The following is a 21,309-nucleotide window of genomic DNA, read 5'->3' on the forward strand; positions in this document are numbered from 1 at the left end:
TAGTAGGTGACTATAGACTTGCAAGATAGGATCAAGAACTCACATATATTCATGAAAACATAATAGGTTCAGATCTGAAATCATGGCACTCGGGCCCTAGTGACAAGCATTAAGCATAGAAAAGTCATAGCAACATCAATCTCAGAACATAGTGGATACTAGGGATCAAATCCTAACAAAACTAACTCGATTACATGATAAATCTCATCCAACCCATCACTGTCCAGCAAGCCTACGATGGAATTACTCACGCACGGCAGTGAGCATCATGAAATTGGTGATGGAGGATGGTTGATGATGATGACGGTGATGGATTCCCCACTCCGGAGCCCCGAACGGACTCCAGACCAGCCCTCCCGGGAGGTTTTAGGGCTTGGCGGTGGCTCCGTATTGTAAAACGCGATGAATCCTTCTCTCTTTTTTCTCCCCGAAAGTGAATATATAGAGTTGGAGTTGAGGTCGGAGGAGCTCCAGGGGGGCCACGAGGTAGGGGGCGCGCCCCCACCCTCGTGGCTAGGGTGTGGGCCCCCTGGTCTTGATCTTTTGCCAGTATTTTTTATTATTTCCAAAAATACGCTCCGTGGAGTTTCAGGTCATTCCGAGAAGTTTTGTTTCTGCACATAAATAACACCATGGCAATTCTGCTGAAAACGGCATCAGTCCGGGTTAGTTCCATTCAAATCATGCAAGTTAGAGTCCAAAACAAGGGCAAAAGTGTTTGGAAAAGTAGATACGACGGAGACGTATCAACTCCCCCAAGCTTAAACCTTTGCTTGTCCTCAAGCAATTCAGTTGACAAACTAAAAGTGATAAACAAAAACTTTTACAAACTCTGTTTGCTCTTGTTGTTGTAAATATGTAAGGCCAACATTCAAGTTTTCAGCAAAGATTATGAACTAACCATATTCACAATACCTCTTAGGTCTCATGTTTACTCATATCAATGGCATAATCAACTAGCGAGCAATAATAATAAATCTTGGATGACAACACTTTCTCAAAACAATCATAATATGATATAACAAGATGGTATCTCGCTAGCCCTTTCTGAGACCGCAAAACATAAATGCAGAGCACCTTTAAAGATCAAGGACTGACTAGACATTGTAATTCATGGTAAATGAAATCCAGTCAAGTCATACTCAATGTAAACTAACAGTAATGAATGCAAATGACAGTGGTGCTCTCTAACTGGTGCTTTTTAATAAGAGGATGATAACTCAACATGAAAGTAAATAGGTAGGCCCTTCGCAGAGGGAAGCATGGATTTGTAGAGGTGCCAGAGCTCGGTTTTTAAAATAGAGATGAATAATATTTTGAGCGGTATACTTTCATTGTCAACATAACAACCAAGAGATGGCGATATCTTCCGTGCTACACACATTATTGGCGGTTCCCAAATAGAATGGTAAAGTTTATACTCCCCCTCCACCAACAAGCATCAATCCATGGCTTGCTTGAAACAACAAGTGCCTCCAACTAACAAGAGTCCCAGGGGGAGTTTTGTTTGCAATTATTTTGATTTAGTTTGCATAAAGCATGGGACTGGGCATCCCGGTGACCAGCCATTTCTCGTGAGTGAGGAGCGGAGTCCACTCCTCTTGAGAATAACCTGCCTAACATGGAACATACGGACAGCCCTAGTTGATACATGAGCTATTCAAGCATACAAAATAGGATATTTATTTGAAGGTTTAGAGTTTGGCACATACAAATTTACTTGGAACGGCAGGTAGATACCGTATATAGGTAGGTATGGTGGACTCATATGGAATAACTTTGGGGTTTATGGGATTGGATGCACAAGCAGTATTCCCGTTTAGTACAGGTGAAGGCTAGCAAGAGACTGGGAAGCGACCAGCTAGAGAGAGACAACAGTCATGAACATGCATTAAAATTAATCAACACCGAATGCAAGCATGAGTAGGATGTAATGCACCATGAACATAAATATCGTAGAGGCTATGTTGATTTTGTTTCAACTATATGCGTGAACATGTGCCAAGTCAAGCCACTCGAATCGTTCAAAAGAGGATACCACCCTATCATACCACATCACAACCATTTTAATAGCATGTTGGCATGCAAGGTAAACCATTATAAGCTCCTAGATAATTAAGCATGGCAAAAGCAACTATAATCTCTAATTGTCATTGCAAACATGTTTATTCATAATGGGCTAAATCAGGAACGATGAACTAATCATATTTACAAAAACAAGAGAGGTCGAGTTCATACCAGCTTTTCTCATCTCAATTAGTCCATCATATATCATCATAATTGCCTTTCACTTGCATCACCGAACGATGTGGATAATAATAGTGCACGTGCATTGGACTAAGCTGGAATCTGCGAGCATTCAATAAACAGGAGAAGACAAGGCAATATGGGCTCTTTTGTCAGATCAACAATAATGCATATAAGAGCCACTTTAACAATTTAATCATGATCTTCTCCTATCGACCCCCAAAGAAAGGAAGAGAAATAAAACTATTTACACGGGAAAGCTCCCAACAAGCAAAAGAAGAACAGGAAAACTTTTTGGGTTTTCTTTTTAATTACTACTACAAGCATAGAAATTAAAACTATCTAAAAGCTACAACTAATTTTTTTGGTTTTTCTTAAGGTTTATTAAACACACAAGAAGAAAGCATAAAAAGGAAATAAACTAGCATGGAAATTACAATGAAAAAGTATGAGCACCGACATCTAGCAATGAGTGTGTGAACATAAATGTAATGTCGGTGAGAAATACGTACTCCCCAAGCTTAGGCTTTTGGCCTAAGTTGGTCTATGGCCACGGTTGGCCTGGCGGATATCCATAGTAATAGTTGGGGTCGTACTGCGAAGAAGACTCTGATTGCCACTGGTTGGCAATCGTCTCCGGATCCCACTGGTAATTAGACTGTCGTGGAGGATCAACTTGTGGTTTCGACTCTGGCTCTGTGGCTGATGTAGGGTTCCGGTAGGCGTGAATAGCCTCCAACAGAACAAGGTACTTGCCTGCAGATTAATCAAACAAGGAAGGAGCAGGCAGGGTAATAGTCTCAGGATGATGTTTATCAAAGAACAATTTGTATTTGAGCTCATTTACCCTATTCTTAACAATAAAATCGTGTGCTACCATACTGTTATAATCTAAATAAACAGGAGGCAACATTTTTTCTTCCTTCTCATAATTCCTAATAGGTATGTTAAAATGTGCAGCTAGGCGCGAGGCGAAGATGCCTCCAAAGACTGGGCCCTTAGTACGGTTAAGATTTAACCGCTTTGCAATAATAGCACCCATGCTGAATGTATTATCACGAAATAAGGCGTGGCACAAAATAACAATATCGGGGGCACTCAGGTTTCCACAGTTTCCGCGCCCAATTAAGCATCTACTAGCAAATATAGCAAAGTAACGTAGAACAGGAAAGTGTATGCTAGTAGTTCGTGCATCGGAAACCTTACTCGTTTCCCCTACAGTGATGGTATCATTAAACCCATCCACATCGCCGCGATGTGGTTCTTCTATGATGCCCTCGAAAGGGATCAAACAAACCCAACAAAAATCATGAAGTGACATCTCCTTATGCTCATCATATAAATAAAACTCCACCGTAGGTGATGAGCTCCTAGCATGGAAATGAAAGTTTTGCACAAAGATATTGGTGAGTAAGAGATACTGTTTGCGCTGGTCGTGGAGGAAGGCGGTGAGGCCTGCATTCTCAGCCAATTCATAGAAATCATCATAAATCCTGGCTGCTCTCAAGAAATCATCACAAGGCCATTCACACGACCGAACCTCCGCAATGCGAGGCAGATTATATTTGGTCTTCTTTGCTTCTCCTTCGAGCTTCGGCTCGATGAGCCCCTCAAAAATCTCTTCATTATTTTCTGAAAAATTCTGAAATTTTTAGTAACTTCAAATAAAAGTGAACCAAACTCAACAAAATTGATAGCAACTACTCCTACAAGTGCCTAGAGCCTATATCATGCATCAAAACTACTTGGAACCACATAAATTTGACATGCAAGCTCAAGAATAGGGTCACCTAAGCAGCAAAAATATGCAATGAATAAAGCACTAGAACAAAAACTAATTGGACCAATGGAGGAGTCACATACCAAGGAACAATCCCCCAAAGCAGTTTTGTGAGAGGTGCTTTGAGCAAGGAGATCGAAAATCACAGCAAAATGAGCTAGAACTCGTGCTTGAGCTGGATAATGGTGTTTGTGGGAGGAAGAAGGAGTGTGTGGGTGCAGGAATAAGTGAAGGAGGGCCACCATGGGCCCACGAGGCAGGGGGCGCACCCAGGGGGGTAGGGTGCGCCCTCCACCCTCGTGGCCAGGTGGATGCCCCCCCTGCTGTGTTCTCAGTGCCAAATATTCCCAAATATTCCAGAAAAAATCATATTTAAATTTCAGGGCATTTGGAGAACTTTTATTTTCGAGGTATTTTTATATTGCACGGATAATTCAGATAACAGACAGAAAATACTATTTTTACTTTATTTCATATAAATAATAGAAGGTAAAATGAGGGTACAGAGAGTTGTGTCTTCTAAATTCATCCATCTCATGCTCATCAAAAGGGATCCACTAACAAGGTTGATCAAGTCTTGTTAACAAACTCATTCCGAATAACATGGAGTCGGAGAATTCTCGAATAATACTAGGTTACCTCAACGGGGATATGCACATCCCCAACAATAAGAATATCATATTTCTTCTTGACAGTAGGAAGAGGAAATTCAAAACGTCCAAAAATAATCGATGGAATTTTTCCAATAGAATTGATACTGTGGACTTGAGGTTGTTTCCTCGGAAAGTGTACCGTATGCTCATTACCATTAACATGAAAAGTGATATTGCCTTTGTTGCAATCAATAACAGCCCCTGCAGTATTCAAAAAGGGTCTTCCAAGAATAATAGACATACTATCGTCCTCGGGAATATCAAGAATAACAAAGTCCTTTAAAATAGTAACGTTTGCAACTACAACTGGTACATCCTCACAAATACCGACAGGTATAACAGTTGATTTATCAGCCATTTGTAAAGATATTTCAGTAGGTGTCAACTTATTCAAATCAAGTCTACGATATAAAGAGAGAGGCATAACACTAACACTGGCTCCAAGATCACATAAAGCAGTTTTAACATAGTTTCTTTTAATGGAGCATGGTATAGTGGGTACTCCTGGATCTCCAAGTTCCTTTGGTATTCCACCCTTAAAAGTATAATTAGCAAGCATGGTGGAAATTTCAGCTTCCGGTATATTTCTTTTATTAGTAACAATTTCTTTCATATACTTAGCATAAGGATTCATTTTAAGCATATTAGTTAATCGCATACGCAAAAAGATAGGTCTAATCATTTCAGCAAAGCGCTCAAAATCCTCATCATCCTTTTTCTTGGATGGTTTGGGAGGAAAAGGCATGGGTTTCTGAACCCATGGTTCTCTTTCTTTACCATGTTTCCTAGCAACAAAGTCTCTCTTATCATAACATTGATTCTTTGATTGTGGGTTATCAATCAACAGTAGGTTCAATTTCTATATCATTGTCATTGCTAGGTTGGGCATCAACATGAACATTATCATTAACATTATCACTAGTTTCAGGTTCATTACCAGATTGTGTTTCAGCATCAAAAATAGAAATATCATTTGGATTCTCAGGTGTTTCAGTAATAGGTTCACTAGAAGCATGCAAAGTCCTATCATTCTTCTTTTTCTTCCTTTTAGAAGGACTAGGTACAAAGGTTCCTGAGTCATTTTACCAGTTCTAGTAGCCACTCTAACAGCATAATCATTATTCTTACTATTCAATTCATTGAGCAAATCATTTTGAGATTTAAGTAATTATTCTACTTGAGTGGTAACCATAGAAGCATGTTTACTAATAAGTTTAAGTTCACCTTTGACATTAGCCATATAATCACCCAAGTGTTCAAGCATATCAGCACTGCGTTTTAATTCTCTACCAAAATAAGCATTGAAGTCTTCTTGCTTAACCATAAAGTTATCAAACTCATCTAAGCATGGGCTAGCAAACTTAGTAAATGGGATTTCAGCTTTATCATATCTATAGAGAGAATTTACCTTTACTACCTGTGCCGGGTTATCAAGACCATGTATTTCTTCAATAGGAGATGGATTAAAATTATGCATTTCTTCGACAGGCGGTAAATTAAGACCATGTATTTCTTCAATAGGAGGTAAATTCTTAACATCTTCAGCTTTAATACCCTTTTCTTTCATGGATTTCTTTGCCTCTTGCATATCTTCAGGACTGAGAAATAGGATACCTCTTCTCTTCGGAGTTGGTTTAGGAATAGGCTCAGAAGTTGGCTCAGGAACTGGCTCAGGAAGTGTCCAATTATTTTCATTTGTCAACATATTATTCAATAGAATTTCAGCTTCATCCGTTGTTCTTTCCTTGAAAACAGAGCCAGCACAACTATCCAGGTAATCTCTGGAAGCATCTGTTAGTCCATTATAAAAGATATCAAGTATTTCATTTTTCTTAAGAGGATGATCAGGCAAAGCATTAAGTAATTGGAGAAGCCTCCCCCAAGCTTGTGGGAGACTCTGTTCTTCAAGTTGCACAAAATTATATATATCCCTTAAAGCAGCTTGTTTCTTATGAGCAGGGAAATATTTAGCAGAGAAGTAATAAGTCATATCCTGGGGACTACACACACAACCAGGATCAAGAGAATTAAACCATATCTTAGCATCACCCTTTAATGAGAACGAAAATATTTTAAGGATATAAAAGTAGCGAGTTCTCTCATCATTAGTGAACAGGGTGGCTATATCATTTAATTTAGTAAGATGTGCCACAACAGTTTCAGATTCATAGCCAAAAGGATCAGATTCAACCAAAGTAATTATATCAGGATCAACAGAGAATTCATAATCCTTATCAGTAACACAGATATGTGAAGTAGCAAAAGCAGGGTCAGGTTTCATTCTAGCATTAAGGGATTGCTGCTTCCATTTAGCTAATAACCTCTTTAGATCATATCTATCATTGCAAGCTAAAATAGCTCTAGTAGCTTCTTCATCCATAACATAACCCTCAAGAACAACAAGCAATTCATATTTATTAGGGGGAGAGTCTTCATCATCACTTTCATCAATATTATCAGTTTCAATAATTTCATTCTCTCTAGCCCTAGCAAGTTGTTCATCAAGAAATTCACCAAGTGGCATAGTAGTATCAAGCATAGAAGTAGTTTCATCATAAGTATCATGCATAGCAGAAGTGGCATCATCAATAACATGCGACATATCAGAATCAATAGCAGAAGCAGGTTTAGGTGTCGCAAGCTTACTCAAAACAGAAGGTGAATCAAGTGCAGAGCTAGATGGCAGTTCCTTACCTCCCATCGTAGTTGAGGGATAAATCTTGGTTCTTGGATATTTTAAGTTCTTCATGATGATAAGTAGATATAAATCCCAAGTGACTCAAAGAATAGAGCTATGCTCCCAGGCAACGGCGCCAGAAAATAGTCTTGATAACCCACAAGTATAGGGGATCACAACAGTTTTCGAGGGTAGAGTATTGGACCCAAATTTATTGATTCGACACAAGGGGAACCAAAGAATATTCTCAAGTATTAGCAGATGAGTTGTCAATTCAACCACACCTGGAAACTTAATATCTACAACAAAGTATTTAGTAGCAAAGTAATATGATAGTAGTGGTAACGGTAGCAAAAGTAATGTTTTTGGTTTTTTGTAGTGATGATAGCAATAGCAACGGAAAAGTAAATAAGCGAAGAAATATATATGGAAAACTCGTAGGCAATGGATCGGTGATAGAGAATTATGCCGGATGCAGTTCATCATGTAACAGTCATAACCTAGGGTGACACAGAACTAGCTCCAATTCATCAATGTAATGTAGGCATGTATTCCGAATATAGTCATACGTGCTTATGGAAAAGAACTTGCATGACATCTTTTGTCCTACCATCCCGTGGCAGCGGGGTCCTAACGGAAACTAAGGGATATTAAGGCCTCCTTTTAATAGAGTACCGGACCAAAGCATTAACACATAGTGAATACATGAACTCCTCAAAGTACGGTCATCATCGGGAGTGGTCCCGATTATTGTCACTTCGGGGTTGCCCGATCATAACACATAGTAGGTGACTATAGACTTTCAAGATAGGATCAAGAACTCACATATATTCATGAAAACATAATACGTTCAGATCTGAAATCATGGCATTCAGGCCCTAGTGACAAGCATTAAGCATAGCAAAGTCATAGCAACATCAATCTCAGAACATAGTGGATACTAGGGATCAAACCCTAACAAAACTAACTCCATTACATGATAAATCTCATCCAACCCATCACCATCCAGCAAGCCTACGATGGAATTACTCACGCACGGTGATGAGCATCATGAAATTGGTGATGGAGGATGGTTGATGATGACGACGGCGACGGATTCCCCTCTCCGGAGCCCCGAACGGACTCCAGATCAGCCCTCCCGAGAGGTTTTAGGGCTTGGCGGCGGCTTCGTATCGTAAAACGCGATGAATCCTTCTCTCTTATTTTTTTCTCCCCGAAAGTGAATATATAGAGTTGGAGTTGAGGTCGGAGGAGCTCCAGGGGGCCCACGAGGTAGGGGGGCGCGCCCCCACCCTCGTGGCTAGGGTGTGGGCCCCTGGTCTTGATCTTTTGCCAGTATTTTTTATTATTTCCAAAAATATGCTCCGTGGATTTTCAGGTCATTCCGAGAACTTTTGTTTCTGCACATAAATAACACCATGGCAATTCTGCTGAAAACAGCGTCAGTCCGGGTTATTTCCATTCAAATCATGCAAGTTAGAGTCCAAAACAAGGGCAAAAGTGTTTGGAAAAGTAGATACGACGGAGACGTATCAGGTACAACTAATTTTTTTGGTATTTTGTGTTTCCTACCCATAACTAAAGATAGAAAACAAGAGCACAAAATAAAAACTACTTAGTGATAAAGCAAACAAGCACACATGAGAATATTCACCCCACGCTATTGCTCCCCGGCAACGGTGCCAGAAAAAGGTCTTGATAACCCACAAGTATAGGGATCAATTGTAGCCTCTTTCGATAAGTAAGAGTGTCGAACCCAACGAGGAGCTAAAGGTAGAACAAATATTCCCTCAAGTTCTATCGACCACCGATACAACTCTACGCACGCTTAACGTTCGCTTTACCTAGAACAAGTATGAAACTAGAAGTACTTTGTAGGTGTGATAGGATAGGTTTGCAAGATAATAAAGAGCATGTAAATAAAAGCTAGGGGCTATTTAGATAAAGACACAACTAAATTAGTTTTAGTAGAGAGCTTTTTGTCACACAAGAAAGTTATTTGTCCCTAGGCAATCGATAACTAGACCGGTAATCATTATTGCAATTTTATTTGAGGGAGAGGCATAAGCTAACATACTTACTCTTCTTGGATCATATGCACTTATGATTGGAACTCTAGCAACCATCCGCAACTACTAAAGATCATTAAGGTAAAACCCAACCATAGCATTATAAGGCATCAAGTCCTCTTTATTCCCATACGCAAACAACCTACTTACTTGGGTCTGTGTTTCTATCACTCACGCCACCCACCATAAGCAAATAATGAACATATTGCAAACCCCTACAGCGGGGATCCATCATGCTTGCGCGACACGGAGAGCACCATAGGACAACACCAATAATAAAACATGCAACTCAAACCAATCACGATCATCAATTAACCCATAGGACAAAACGGATCTACTCAAACATCATAGGATAGCCATATATCATTGGGAAATAATATATAGCATTGAGCACCATGTTTAAGTAGAGATTACAGTGGGTAAAAGAGGGGTTACACCGCTGCATAGAGGGGGGAAGAGTTGGTGATGATGGCTTTGAAGTTGTTGGTGTAGATTGCGGTGATGATGATGGCCCCAGTGGTGTTACGGCGCAACCGGAAGAGAGGGGGAGAGAGCCCCCGTTCTTCTTCTTTTTCCTTGACCTTCTCCCTAGATGGGAGAAGGGTTTCCCCTCTAGTCCATGGCCTCCATGGCATGGGAGGGGCGAGAGCCCCTCCGAGATTGGATCTGTCTCTCTATCTCTCTCTGTTTCTGCATTCCAGATTCTTCCCTTTCACCGTTTCTTATATTCCCGGAGATCCGTAACTCCATTGGGCTGAATTTTGGAGACAATTTTTATCTGGATATTAGCTTTCTTGCGGCGAAAGAAGGGCACCAACCGCCTTACGGGGTGGCCACGAGGGCCCAGGGCGCGCCCCTGCCTCATGGCCCCCTCGGGCATCGTCTCGCGTTGATTCTTCTTCCCAAAAATCATATATATTCCAAAAAAATCTCCGTCAATTTTTATCCCGTTTGGACTCCGTTTGATATGGATTTTCCATGAAACAAAAAACATGCAACAAACACGAACTGGCACTCGGCACTGGATCAATATGTTAGTCCCAAAAATAGTATAAAAAATTGCCAAAAGTATATGAAAGTTATATAATATTGGCATGGAACAATCAAAAATTATAGATACGACGGAGACATATCAGTCGTTGATACGTCTCCAACGTATCTATAATTTTTGATTGTTCCATGCTATTATATTATCTATCTTGGATGTTTAATATGCATTTATATGCTATTTATATGATTTTTGGGACTAACCTATTAGCCTAGAGCCCAGTGCCAGTTTCTATTTTTTCCTTGTTTTTTAGTTTTACAGAAAAGGAATACCAAACGGAGTCCAATTGACGTGCCAATTTTTGATGATTTTTTATGGACCAAAAGAAGCCCCCGGAGTAAAAGAGTTGGGCCAGAAGAGTCCCGGGCCATCCACGAGGGTGGGGGGCGTGCCTACCCCCCGGCGCGCCACCCTATCTCGTGGACGACTCGGGCACCTCCCTGACTTGTTCCCGACGCCAAAAATTCCTTTAAATACTGAAACCTCCAGAAAATAACCTAGATCGGGAGTTTCGCCACCGCAAGCCTCTGTAGCCACCGAAAACCAATCTAGACCCGTTCCAGCACCCTGCCGGAGGGGGGGGAATCCCTCTCCGGTGTCCATCTTTATCATCCCAGTGCTCTCCATGACGAGGAGGGAGTAGTTCACCCTCGGGGCTGAGGGTATGTACCAGTAGCTATGTGTTTGATCTCTCTCTCTCTCTCTCGTGTTCTTGATTCGGCACGATCTTGATGTATCACGAGCTTTGCTATTATATTTGTATCTTATGATGTTTCTCCCCATCTATCTTCTCGTAATGGATTGAGTTTTCCCTTTGAAGTTATCTTATCGGATTGAGTCTTTAAGGATTTGAGAACACTTGATGTATGTCTTGCATGTGCTTATCTGTGGTGACAATGGGATATTCACATGATCCACTTGATGTATATTTTGGTGATCAACTTGCGAGTTCCGTGACCTCGTGAACTTACGCATAGGGGGTGGCACACGTTTTCATCTTGACTCTCCGGTAGAAACTTTGGGGCACTCTTCGAGTTCTTTGTGTTGGTTGAATAGATGGATTTGAGATTGTGTGATGCATATCGTATAATCATAGCCGTGGATACTTGAGGTGACATTGGAGTATCTAGGTGACATTAGGGTTTCGGTTGATTTGTGTCTTAAGGTGTTATTCTAGTATGAACTCTAGGATAGATTGAACGGAAAGAATAGCTTCGTGTTATTTTACTATGGACTCTTGAATAGATCGATCAGAAATGATAACTTTGAGGTGCTTTTGTATCCTACAATAATCTCTTCGTTTGTTCTCCACCATTAGTGACTTTAGAGTGACTCTTTGTTGCATGTTGAGGGATAGTTATATGATCCAATTATGTTATTATTGTTGAGAGAACTTGCACTAGTGAAAGTATGAACCCTAGGCCTTGTTTCAACGCATTGCAATACCGTTTAGCTCACTTTTATCATTAGTTACCTTGCTGTTTTTATATTTTCAGATTACAAAAACATATATCTACCATCGATATTGCACTTGTATCACCATCTCTTCGCCGAACTAGTGCACCTATACAATTTACCATTGTATTGGGTGTGTTGGGGACACAAGAGACTCTTTGCTATTTGGTTGCAGGGTTGTTTGAGAGAGACCATCTTCATCCTATGCCTCCCACGGATTGATAAGCCTTAGGTCATCCACTTGAGGGAAATTTGCTACTGTCCTACAAACCTCTGCACTTGGAGGCCCAACAACGTCTACAAGAAGAAGGTTGTGTAGTAGACATCAAGCTCTTTTCTGGCGCCGTTGCCGGGGAGGTTAGCGCTTGAAGGTATATCTTTAGATCTTGCAATCGAATCTTTTAGTTTCTTGTTTTATCACTAGTTTAGTCTATAAAAGAAAACTACAAAAAAAAGGAATTGAGGGTGCCTCATATGCTTCATCTTTTTAATATCTTTCATGAAAATAAGGATTTCGGTAATTGTGCCAAAATGCTAGAAGAAGAATGCATTAAAATGTTTGGCACTAAATCTTTGAATGATGAGCATGATTGCAATGTTGTTAGTACGAACTCTTTGAATATCCATAGTACTAATGATGATTGCACTAGTCATGATGAAAATGTCTCTTATAATCATGTCAATCTTTGTGGAGTGCATAGAGTTTGCAAGTACACACCAAATAGGGAAGATAGATTTTGCAAGAGGCATGAGTATTTAGAAACTAAATGGTTGCAATGAAGGCTAGATGTTTGTGCTGAAAATTTAAATTTTCTTAGCCATCCTTGTGAACTTTCCAATGAACGCGGTCATTTAAATATCCAATGCAAATTGTTTCATGATCGAATCGTGTCCAAAAATTGTGATGACTTGATTTCCCTTGCACATCATAATGGACTTAGTTTGCTTGTGGGTTATGAAGAAATGAAACGTATAATTAAGGATCTTCTAGAATTTGTCCTTGGTAAAGTTCTTGATTTTGATTTAGAGGAAATTTATATGTATTGTGCGGTGAATTGCATTGAAAATTCTTATATTGCCAATTACATAAAGACAAGAAAACAAATAGAAGATGAAGAGAATACTAATGAAAGGTAAGAGACTTCCCAATATCCTCCTATTATTTCTTATGATGAATCAGGTAACGAGGAGGAGCCTTCTATTCAACCAATCTCATTAATAAGGAGCTTCAAAAAGAGGATTAAACCCACACATGATGTGAAGAAGAGAAAGAAAAGACGGAGAAACAAAGGTAAAAAGGTATCCCTCCCAAATAAAAAACAAAAGAACAAAAAAATGAGAGAAAAAGAGAGAAGGGGCAATGTTACTATCCTTTTACCACACTTGTGCTTCAAAGTAGCACCGTGATCCTCATGATAGAGAGTCTCCCATGTTGTCACTTTCATATACTAGTGGGAATTTTTTGTTATAGAACTTGGCTTGTATATTCCAATGATGGGCTTCCATAAAATGCCCTAGGTTTTCGTGAGCAAGCGATTTGGATGCACACCCACTTAGTTTCTTTTTGAGCTTTCATACACTTATAGCTCTAGTGCATCCGTTGCATGGCAATCCTTACTCACTCACATTGATATGTATTGATGGGCATCTCCATAGCCCGTTGATACACCTAGTTGATGTGAGACTATCTTCTCCTTTTGTCTTCTCCACAACCACCATTCTATTCCACCTATAGTGCTATGTCCATGGCTCACGCTCATGTATTGCGTGAAAGTTGAAAAAGTTTGAGAACATCAAAAGTATGAAACAATTGCTTGGCTTGTCATCGGGGTTGTGCATGATTTAAATATTTTGTGTGATGAAGATAGAGCATAGCCAGACTATATGATTTTGTAGGGATGATCTTTCTTTGGCTATGTTATTTTGAGAAGACATAATTGCTTGGTTAGTATGCTTGAAGTATTATTGTTTTTATGTTGATATTAAGCTTTTGTCTTGAATCTTTCAGATCTGAATATTCATGCCACAATAAATAAAATTACATTGGAAAATATGTTAGGTAGCATTCCACATCAAAAATTTTGTTTTTATCATTTACCAACTCGAGGACGAGAAGGAATTAAGCTTGGGGATGCTTGATACGTCTCCAACGTATCTATAATTTTTGATTGTTCCATGCTATTATAGTATCTATCTTGGATGTTTTATATGCATTTATATGCTACTTTATATGATTTTGGGACTAACCTATTAACCTTGAGCCCAGTGCCAGTTTTTGTTTTTTTCCTTGTTTCTGAGTTTTACAGAAAAGGAATACCAAATGGAGTCCAATTGACGTGCCAATTTTTGATGATTTTTTATGGACCAAAAGAAGCCCCCGGAGTAAAAGAGTTGGGCCAGAAGAGTCCCGGGCCGTCCACGAGGGTGGGGGCGCGCCCTACCCCCCTAGGCGCGTAGCCCTATCTCGTGGACAACTCGGGCACCTCCCTGACTTGTTCCTGATACCAAAAATTCCTATAAATACTAAATCCTGCAGAAAATAACCTAGATCGGAAGTTCCGCCACCGCAAGCCTCTGTAGCCACCGAAAACCAATCTAGACCCGTTCCGGCACCCTACCGGAGGGGGGAATCCCTCTCTGATGGCCATCTTCATCATCCCGATGCTCTCCATGACGAGGAGGGAGTAGTTCACCCTCGGGGCTGAGGGTATGTACCAGTAGCTATGTGTTTGATCTCTCTCTCATGTTCTTGATTCGGCACGATCTTGATGTATCGCGAGCTTTGCTATTATAGTTGGATCTTATGATGTTTCTCCCCCTCTATTTTCTTGTAATGGATTGAGTTTTCCCTTTGAAGTTATCTTATCAGATTGAGTCTTTAAGGATTTGAGAACACTTGATGTATGTCTTGCATGTGCTTATCTGTGGTGACAATGGGATATTCACGTGATCCACTTGACGTATGTTTTGGTGATCAACTTGTGAGTCCCGTGACATCGTGAACTTATGCATAGGGGTTGGCACACGTTTTCGTCTCGACTCTCCGGTAGAAACTTTGGGGCACTCTTTGAAGTTCTTTGTGTTGGTTGAATAGATGAATCTGAGATTGTGTGATGCATATCGTATAATCATACCCACTGATACTTGAGGTGACATTGGATTATCTAGGTAACATTAGGGTTTTGGTTGATTTGTGTCTTAAGGTGCTATTCTAGTACGGACTCTAGGATAGATTGAACGGAAAGAATAGCTTTATTTTATTTTACTACGGACTCTTGAATAGATCGATCAGAAAGGATAACTTTGAGGTAGTTTCGTACCCTACAATAATCTCTTCATTTGTTCTCCACTATTAGTGACTTTGGAGTGACTCTTTGTTGCATGTTGAGAGATAGTTATATGATCCAATTATGTTATTATTGTTGAGAGAACTTGCACTAGTGAAAGTATGAACCCTAGGCCTTGTTTCAACGCATTGCAATACCGTTTTCGCTCACTTTTATCATTAGTTACCTTGCTATTTTTATATTTTCAGATTACAAAAACCTATATCTACCATCCATATTGCACTTGTATCACCATCTCTTTGCCGAACTAGTACACCTATACAATTTACCATTGTATTGGGTGTGTTGGGGACACAAGAGACTCTTTGCTATTTGGTTGCAGGGTTGTTTGAGAGAGACCATATTCATCCTATGCCTCCCACGGATTGATAAACCTTAGGTCATCCACTTCAGGGAAATTTGCTACTGTCCTACAAACCTCCGCAGTTGGAGGCCCAACAACGTCTACAAGAAGAAGGTTGTGTAGTAGACATCAGTCGTCCTCCTCTCATCTCCTTCTTTCCTTCCGCGTGAATCAGCTTGCGCGCGCAGTGCGGGCACCGCCCCCATAGCCTGAACGTCCTCCAGGTCGACGACCACCCAACTCCACACCTGGACCTCCTTCCTCCACCGCCCTATGCTGCTAGATGTGCTCGCCGCCCTCCCCCATGGTGGTAGCACCGTGCCTCGCCGGTGCAGCTATTTTGAATCATTGGTGGCGGAAAAAATCTGTGGTTCTCGCAAAAACCTATGCAGTTTGCAAAAATTTTCATCGCTGGATGTAGCTCCGTTGTGCGGCGACACTCGCCGCCCTCAGCTCCTTATGGTTCCAGCAAGAACATAAGCTGGTTGTAGCAAAATGTGCCATTGGATGCAACTCCGCTGTGCCTCCCAGTCATCGTCACATTTGTTGCTGCATCGGTTGTAGCAAAGCACGATGCTTTTTGTAGCTTTTTTGTCTTTGGTTCTACCTTCTTCCGGTGTAGTCGCATCCGTTGTAGCAAATTGAGACGCCAGTTGTAGCAAACGACACTGCCGGTTCCAGCAAAAATGAGACTATTGGTTCCAACATTTTGGTTGCGAAACATTCATGCGGGCTGAAGATTTCTAAATCTCTAGTTGAAGTCTTTTCATCTACAAGTTGAAACTCTTTGTCAAATGTTGTAACTTTTCATGTGTTCCAATATATCGTTGAAGTTTTTTTATCTACTTGATGTAGCTTTTTGAGCCCATGGTTCTAGCAAAAACCAATGCAGCTTGTAGCATTTTTCATCGCTGGATGTAGCTCCGTTGCGCGGCGACACTCGCCTCCCTCAGCTCCTTATGGTTCCAGCAAAAATATAAGCTAGTTGTAGAAAAATGTGCCATTGGATGCAGCTCCACCGTGCCTGCCGTGAAGGAAATATGCCCTAGAGGCAACAATAAAGTTGTTATTTATATTTCCTTATATCATGATAAATTTTTATTTTTCATGCTAGAATTGTATTAACCGGAAACTTAGTACATGTGTGAATACATAGACAAACAGAGTGTCCCTAGCATGCCTCTACTTGACTAGCTCGTTAATCAAATATGGTTAAGTTTCCTAGCCATGGACATGTGTTGTCATTTGATAAACAGGATCACATCATTAGAGAATGATGTAATGAACTAGACCCATCCGTTAGCTTAGCACTATGATCGTTTAGCTTATTGCTATTTCTTTCTTCATAACTTATACATGTTCCTATGACTATGAGATTATGCAACTCCCGAATACCGGAGGAACACCTTGTGTGCTATCAAACGTCACAACGTAACTGGGTGATTATAAAGATGCTCTATAGGTGTCTCCGATGGTATTTGTTGAGTTGGCATAGATCGAGATTAGGACTTGTCACTCTGTGTATCGGAGAGGTGTCTCTGGGCCCTCTCGGTAATGCACATCACTATAACCCTTGCAAGCAATGACTAATGAGTTAGTCATGGGATGATTCATTATGGAACGAGTAAAGAGACTTGCCGGTGACGAGATTGAACTAGGTATGATGATACCGACGATCGAATCTCGGGTAAGTAACATACAGATGACAAAGGGAACAACGTATGTTGTTATGTGGTTTGACCGAAAAAGATCTTTGTAGAATATGTAGGAACCAATATGAGCATCCAGGTTCCGCTATTGGTTATTGACTGGAGAGGAGTCTCGGTCATGTCTACATAGTTCTCAAACCCGTATTGTCTGCACGCTTAACGTTCGATGACGATATGTATTATGAGTTATGTGATTTGATGTACCGAAGGTTGTTTGGAGTCCCGGATGTGATCACGGACATGACGAGGAGTCTCGAAATGGTCTAGACATAAAGATTCATATATTGGAAGGCTACATTCAGACACCGGAATGGTTCAGGTCGTTTCGGATAAGTTTCAGAGTACCGGGGGTTACCAGAACCCCCAGGGAAGTTATTGGGCTTCATGGGCCTAGTGGTGGAAGAGAGGAGGCACGCCAAGAGGTGGCGCACGCCCCCCTAGCCCAAACCAAATTGGACTAGGGCTAGGGGTGCGGCCCCCCTTGCCTTCTCTTCTTCCTCTCCTTCCTTCTTCTCCTACTTGGACTAGGAAAGGGGGAAACCTACTCCTACTAGGAGTAAGAATCCCCCCCTTGGGCGCGCCCCTTGAGGCCGGCCCTCCTCCTCCTCCTCCCCTATTTATATACGGGGGAAGGGGTACCCCATAGACACACACAAGTTGATCTTTAGCCGTGCACGGTGCCCCCCTCCATAGTTTTACACCCCGGTCATATTGTCGTAGTGCTTAGGTGAAGCCCTGCGTCGGTAACTTCATCATCACCATCAACACGCTGTCGTGCTGACGGAACTCACCCTCGGCCTCTGCTGGATCAAGAGTATGAGGGATGTCACCGAGCTGAACGTGTGCAGATCACGGAGGTGCCATGTGTTTGGTACTTGATCGGTTGGATCGCGAAGACGTTTGACTACATCAACTGCGTTACTTAACGCTTCCGCTTTCGGTCTACGAGGGTACGTAGACACACTCTCCCCTCTCGTTGCTATGAATCTCCTAGATAGATCTTACGTGATCCTAGGAATTTTTTTGAAATGCTGTGTTCCCCAACAGTGGCATCCGAGCCAGGTCTATGCGTAGATGTTATATGCACGAGTAGAACACAAAAAGTTGTGGGCAATAATAGTCATACTGCTTACCAGCATGTCATACTTTGATTCGGCGGTATTGTTGGATGAAGCGGCCCAGACCAACATTACATGACCGCGTTCATGAGACTGGTTCTACCGACGTGCTTCACACACAGGTGGCTAGTGGGTGTGTGTTTCTCCAACTTTAGTTGAATCGAGTGTGACTACGCCCAGTCCTTGTTGAAGGTTAAAACAGCACACTTGATGAAAAATCGTTGTGGTTTTGATGCGTAGGTAAGAACGGTTCTTGCTAGAAGCCCGTAGCAGCCACGTAAAACTTGCAACAACAAAGTAGAGAACGTCTAACTTGTTTTTGCAGAGCATGTTGTGATGTGATATGGTCAAGACGTGATTATATAAATTGTTGTATGAGATGATCATGTTTTGTAAAAGTTATCGGCAACTGGCAGGAGCCATATGGTTGTCGCTTTATTGTATGAAATGCAATCACCATGTAATTGCTTTACTTTATCACTAAGCGGTAGCGATAGTCGTAGAAGCAATAGTTGGCGAGCCGACGACGATGCTAGGATGGAGATCAAGGTGTCAAGCCAGTGACGATGTTGATCATGACGGTGCTTTGGAGATGTGTAACATCCAAATTTTCAATTTGGATGTTATACATAGGTCATCATATGCATAACATATTTTATTTGCATTTTGGTTGTGATCCTAGAAATATTAAGCAACTCAAGGACCCAAGGAGAGAGTTGGGGATTTCATTTATTTTCATATTTGATTTTTTCTCAAATTTGAAAAGAGGATCAATTTGGTTTTAATATTTTTCTCTCCAATTATTTCCAAAATTCAAATTAAAAGAGTGAAGATAATATGACTTCTTTAAAAAGAGAGGAATATTGGAGGAAAAAAAATTTAAAATCAAATAAATATTTTATTTGGATTTTATTTGAGATTTTATTTGAATTAGAAAAATATGGATTTGCGAAAATTGTATTTTTAGGCCAGAAAAATGTTCACTTTGTTCTAAATATTTTATTTAGATGGTGAAAATTGTTTTTGGCATTTTTAGTATTATATATATATATTATTAGGATTTTATTCAGGCAGAATTTCTCAAAAAAAAGTTCCCGCCCGACTGGCCTAACGTATCTATAATTTTTGATTGTTCCATGCTATTATATTATCTGTTTTTCATGTTAATGAGCTTTATTTTACACTTTTGTATTATTTTTGGGACTAACCTATTAATCGGAGGCCCAACCCAAATTGTTGTTTTTTGCCTATTTCAGTGTTTCACAGAAAAAGAATATCAAATGGAGTCCAAATGGAATGAAACCTTCGGGAGCGTGATTTTTGGAACAAACGTGATCCAGAGGACTTGGAGTGGACGTCAAGCAATCAACGAGGCGGCCACGAGGCAGGGGGCACGCCTACCCCCCTGAGCACGCCCTCCCCCTCGTGGGTCCCTCGTGGCTCAACCGACCTACTTCTTCCTCATATATATGTTCACATACCCCGAAAACATCCAGGAGCACCACGAAATCCTATTTCCATCGCCGCAACCTTCTGTACTCAAGAGATCCCATCTTGGGGCCTTTTCTGGAGCTCCGTCGGAGGGGGCATTGATCACGGAGGGCCTCTACATCAACTCCATGGCCCCTCCGATGATGTGTGAGTAGTTTACCTCAGACCTTCGGGTCCATAGTTATTAGCTAGATGGCTTCTTCTCTCTCTTTGTATCTCAATACAAAGTTCTCCTTGATCCTCTTGGAGATCTATTCGATGTAATCTTCTTTGAAGTGTGTTTGTCGAGATCTGATGAATTGTGGGTTTATGATCAAGATTATCTATGAGCAGTATTTGAATCTTCTCTGAATTATTTTATGTATGATTGGTTATCTTTGCAAGTCTCTTCGAATTATCAGTTTGGTTTGGCCTACTAGATTGATCTTTCTTGCAATGGGAGAAGTGCTTAGCTTTGGGTTCAATCTTGCGGTGCTCGATCCCAGTGACAGAAAGGGAAATGACATGTAATGTATTGTTGCCATCGAGGATAAAAAGATGGGGTTTATATCATATTGCATGAATTTATCCCTCTACATCTTGTCATCTTGCTTAAAGCGTTACTCTGTTCTTATGAACTTAATACTCTAGATGCATGCTAGATAGCGGTCGATGTGTGGAGTAATACTAGTAGATGCAGGCAGGAGTCGGTCTACTTGTCACGAACATGATGCCTATATACATGATCATACCTAGATATTCTCATAATTATTCGCTTTTCTATCAATTGCTCAACAGTAATTTATTCACCCACCGTAATACTTATGCTATCTTGAGAGAAGCCACTAGTGAAACCTATGTCCCCCGAGTCTATTCTCCATCATACAAGTTTCCAATCTATTTTATTTTGCAATCTTTACTTTCAATCTATATCATAAAAATACAAAAAATATTTATCTTATTATTATTATCTCTATCAGATCTCACGCTTGCAAGTGGCCTGAAGGGATTGACAACCCCTTTATCACATTGGTTGCGAGGATCTTATTTGTTTGTGTAGGTACGAGGTGACTCGCGCGTGGTCTCCTACTAGATTGATACCTTAGTTCTCAAAAACCAAGGGAAATACTTACGCTGCATTGCTGCATCACCCTTTCCTCTTCAAGGAAAAACCAACGCATGCTCAAGAGGTAGAAGGGACCTATCCGCGATTATTTTTATCGCAGATTAGCCCGGTCTTCAAACACTCGCAAATTTTTGCTCGCTCGTCCAAATCCAGTGAATCCAATGCCAAAATCTTCGTCTCGACCCCCTCTTTCCAGCTAACCAACTTGAACATGGTTTTGACAATTTAAAATTTGGTTGCAAGAAGATTTGAATTTGAACTTCTTTT

This window comes from Triticum urartu, chromosome 7A (genome assembly GCF_056163025.1).
Source record: "Triticum urartu cultivar PI428250 chromosome 7A, HENAU_Tu73, whole genome shotgun sequence".
Taxonomy (NCBI): domain Eukaryota; kingdom Viridiplantae; phylum Streptophyta; class Magnoliopsida; order Poales; family Poaceae; genus Triticum; species Triticum urartu.